Source organism: Capra hircus, chromosome 18 (genome assembly GCF_001704415.2).
Source record: "Capra hircus breed San Clemente chromosome 18, ASM170441v1, whole genome shotgun sequence".
Classification (NCBI taxonomy): Eukaryota; Metazoa; Chordata; class Mammalia; order Artiodactyla; family Bovidae; genus Capra; species Capra hircus.
The window spans coordinates 38,403,977-38,409,100 of record NC_030825.1 but is presented as its reverse complement, the minus strand read 5'-3'; the positions used below and the strand labels follow the sequence as shown (position 1 = coordinate 38,409,100).

At 35.6% G+C, this 5,124-nt stretch overlaps 1 pseudogene; it reads left to right on the top strand.

The window, feature by feature from the left end:
* On the top strand, positions 1,956-2,467 carry LOC102174839 (annotated as a pseudogene).

The window sequence follows — 5,124 nt, the reverse complement described above, 5'->3', positions numbered from 1 at the left end:
GATAAATAAAAAAAGTTACTCTAATTTAAACAAAATTAATAAAGAAATGTTCTGCATAGTTTTTTTTCCTGTTTCTACTTCTAATCATTTATCATGCAAATGAAAGCAGTAATGGAAAATGTAAAGAAAACAAATTCTGCAATATAGTGAAACCCATACACAGCAAGAGATAAGATTGAATATCAGAAGGAAAGGGTCTGAAAATTAGCTGTCTGTACAATAACTGGGAGGGAAAACTGTTTTATTTAGCCTGGAGGGATTTTTTTGTAGCAAACTGACTAAATTAAAATCCAGTCTATTAAATCCAGTATCATACTAGAAAATGCCTTTTCCTTGCACTTTTAGATAAATTTTCATTGATCTCATTTTATGCATGATTACATTTTTAATGAGTTGTGCAATATTTCCAGGCTAATTTTAAATCCCCTCTCTCACCGCCCCCCCAAACTTACTGCTTGCTGGATTAACATTTCTGATAAATTGTTGGACCAGAAAGAAGGAGCATTACCAAGATGAAATAAATTACCTCCATTTTTTTTTGCTACTCTAAAGTGATAATAGAATACAAATGCCTACTGTCTAATTATGCCACATCTTCCAATTCATTTCACAAAAACTATTTTATTTTTATGTAATAGGCATGTTACCCTGTATTTATTATAAATGACCCTGAACAGTATATAGTCTATCAGAATAAAAAATTTCACCCCAACACTGGTTTCATAAACTAAAGAAAATGGAGACAATCAGAAATCAATACACTAAGAAATATACATATATATTTTTTACAAATTGACATTGTTTAAAATTAACTTTCAAAATACAAAATAATACTGTATATAAATGCTTTAAAAGATCCATTGTCATGTGAGACAGGAGGCTGGGAAAGTGTGAAAACCTTAGGAAAGTAAGATCATTTTTCTCCATTAGCATTTTCAGGCCTATATGCCAAGAAGAAAGATGATTTGATGGGAATCACTTGAATTCAAGCCTCTATTCAAGAAAGAAAGCCAGAAAAAATTAAAATTGGGACCTAAAAACAAGACCTTTGTAAAAGTTCTTAAATGTCTTTGCTTCTCCCACCATAGCTATTTTTACAACTCTGTCTAATTCTTTGTGATGACTAAAATACCATAAACAGATATTTCTAATTCAAAGACTAATTATTAGAATAAACAAAATTAATTTCAGTTCTATAGTGCTTAGAAGAGAAAACAGAGCTTGAAAGATTAAAAATAAGAATATAGGAAAAAGAAAAAGAATATAGGAAAGATTGGCAAGGCAAATACTAACCAGAGGAAAATAGTAATTTAGTGATTTTTAGTAATTTTAGTATCAAAGTACAAAATAAAGCAAAAAGTTTTAAAAGAAATAGAAAAATTCCACAAGAAGATTTCACTTATATGTGTGTGTGTGTATGTATTGGTATATGTACATGTGCATGTGTGCACACAAAAACACATTTACTTGGACACACACATGTATAAATGCATGCACAAAGTATTAACCTGTATGCTAATACAATATAGCTTCAAACTATAAAAATAAAAAACTGACAGAATTATCAAGGGAAAGTGATAGAAGAAAGATTGAACATGTTAAATGGAGACCTAGAAGGTGTTAAGAAGAAACACATATTGAACTCCTAGATATGAAAACTGTAATACATGAGACGACAAATATAGTGTATGGGATTAACAGGAGATTAGAAGAGATTAATAAACTACAAAGTATAGCAATAGAAACCATCCAAAATGAAACAGACAGGAAAAAACACACACGAGGAATAAATGAACAAAGCATCAGCGAACCATGAGACAACCTCAAATGGCTAAATATAACTGGCATCCCTGAGGGTAGGGAGCAAAAATATTTGAAAAAATAATGGCTAAGTTTTTCTAATTTGAAAAAATTATAAGCCTTTTGTGTGTGGTGGCCAGCATGGAAAGAGTGTCATGAAGGCCTTAGGCACACTATGAGAGTACAAGGTGCGGGGAGGAGTCTCCCTGCCCACCCCCAAATGCCACTTATCACCCCTCTATCAAATAAAAATCTTGGCATTTTTGCACCTAATTATTCCAAGTTCCAAGTTCTGATTCTTTGCATCTCAACTGAAGAAGAATTCTTCAGGGAAACTGTCTCCTGTAGGCAGATGTTCAAGAAATCCCCCATCAGGTGAGGAACTTCAGCATCTGACTGCACTACAGCTCCTGCAGTGGCACCCACATGTACCAGGTTTACTGGGACCTGACTACCACAGGCAATGTCACTCAATGCTATCAGCTCACGGGTGTCCAGCACTCCATCCAGATCATCATGGTGGAGGAGATCACAGCCAAAAGGTGCCATCTGCCAATGGCCAAGAAGCTTCACAATTACAAAATCAAGTTGCTGCTGCCCCTACTGGGTCCTACATCACCAGAATCAGCCATGCTTCACCATCAAGAAGCCCAACACTTTCTTTTAGACACAGGGCTCTTCCCATCCCCAGGTCTGCCAAAATAAATTCCTTGCGGGGAGGAAACCCCCAAGGAGTTCAGTGTACTCCAACCATAATTATGAAAAGTGAAGAAAACTAAGACACATCATAAGCAAATTGCTTAAGATCAGTGATAAAAAGGAAAATGTGAGAAGTAGTCAGAGGAGGGGGGAGAAAAGACACCTTATGTTCAAAGGATGAGAACCAGATTTTTCATTGGAAGCAATGTAAGCTGCTGCTGCTGCTAAGCCGCTTCAGTCGTGCCCGACTCTGTGCGACCCCATAGATGGCAGCCCACCAGGCTCCCCCGTCCCTGGGATTCTCCAGGCAAGAACACTGGAGTGGGTTGCCATTTCCTTCTCCAATGCATGAAAGTGAAAAGTGAAAGTGAAGTCGCTCAGTCGTGTCTGACCCTCAGCGACCCCATGCACTGCAGCCTTCCAGGCTCCTCCGTCCATGGGAGTTTCCAGGCGGGAGTACTGGAGTAGGGTGCCATTGCCTTCTCCAATGTAAGCTAGGAAACTACAATATTTTTAAAGTGCAGACTAGGGTGGGGAAGAGGGAAGCAAGTAGGAGACAGCAAAAACAGAAAAATGAAGGTGAAACAAAGACCGATCTAAACATAAAAAACTGAAAGAATTAATCACCAATAGACCTGCATGACAAGAAATAGTAAAGTGCTTCAAACAGAATGAAAATTATACCAGATGGAAACCTGGATGTACACAAAAGAAGGAAGAGCATTAGAAATAGAAACTACAAATGTAAATATAAAGACTTTTAAAATTTATATCTTTAAAAGATAATCAACTGTTTAAAGCCCCCCCAAAAAAATAGTAACAAGATTTTGTATGCATTTCAACATACACAAAAATGAAAGGTATGACAATAGCTTAAAGGCCAGGAAAGGAAAGAAAAATGAAAACATACTATTGTCAGTCTCTTACAGTGTAAGTGTACAACAGCAAAGAATGACTATGAAATATTAAAGATACATAATATAAACTCCAAAACAACCAGCAAAATAAGATATAATTAATAAGACAAAGGAGATAATAAAGAACCATGAAAATATTAATCTGAAAGAAAAGAAAAGGAGTATAAAAGGAACATAGAGGAGAAGGGACATACAGAAAACAAAAGCAAGATAGTCAGTTCAACACAATTATACCAAGAACCATATTATATGTAAATAGTCTTTAAAAAACACAACTAAAAAGCAGGGATAATTACATTAGGAAAAAAAAGAGGTAACACCAAACTCTATGCTGCTGCAAAAAAAAAAAAAAAAAAAAGTAAAAAGATGAAAAAGATATTCTATACTAATATAAACTGAAAGAAAGTAGGAGTGGCTATACTAATATCAGACAAAGTGGATTTCATCCTCCAGTATTTTAGGTCTAAGATACAGCATCAATTTCAACCTTGAATTAAAATCTCCACCCAGGTGTTGAAATAAGAATACGGTGTCATCATGCCTGTCCAACTCTTTTACTCATGGTATAAAAGGTGGAAGTCAAACTTTTAATGGCCTTTTTATGATCTTTACCAGTTCTAAATTCTTGTACCCTCTGAAAAATAAAAAAACTGTAAGAGAATTGCAATATTTAAACATCCAAATTTCTGGATATATTTGGCATTTTTATCACAGAAACAGGTTTCAGGGAATTAAAGAATTATAATAAAAATCCAAAGACTGTGATTGAGCAATTTAACTATTTTTAATGATGGTGAACAGTAAATACATGACCAGAAACACAAAATGTTAACATCAAAGTGAATTACAGAAAGGCTCAGAAAGTACTAATGGCCCGAAGGAATGTAGTAGAGAATTTAACAGACTAAAGTTCACAAGAGAACATGACAAGAATCTAACACTTAAAATAGTAAAAGCCAGTCTTATATTTGTTTAACCTACTGAAAAATTCTCTGTATTCTGGACAGCCTCAGCCTAATACTTCAGCAGTAAAAATATAATTAAGATATGCTAATATTGGACAAGAAAATAGTAAGACCTGGGGATGTGGAAATATCTTCCATACTGCTCAGGTAGGTAGTATGTGAAAATGGGAATGATTCTAGGGTTGGTGTAAAGAACTGCTGTGCTTAGTTGCTCAGTTGTGTCTGACTCTTTGTGATCCCATAGACTCTAGCCCTTCAGGCTTTTCTGTCCATGGGGATTCTCCAGCCAAGAACACTATAGTGGGTTGCCATGTCCTCCTCCAGGGAATCTTCTCATTCCAAGAATTGACCCAGGTTTCCCTCATTGCAGGCAGATTCCTTACTGTCTGAGCCACGAGGGAAGCCCAGTAAAGAACTGCAGAAGTCCCCCCAAAATAATTTTGCTTTTAGAGACTCCATAAATCATAAAGGTCGGGAGTTTCCATTAATGAAAACATCTCATAGACCTTTGTCCTGGTCTGCATTCCGAGAACAGAAACATCTATTTCAAGGAAATTCTGTGAGCAGAACTTAGGGAAATCAACAAGTTTGGTGCAGCAGGATTTTACAGCAGTTTTGAATAGAAATTTCAAAATGGACCTAAAAAAACTATCACTTTTCAATGCAAAAGCACCAAGCTTAAAGATGCTCTAGTTTTCAAACCTGGCTCTACAACTTTATAAATTGTGAGAACTTGACCAAGT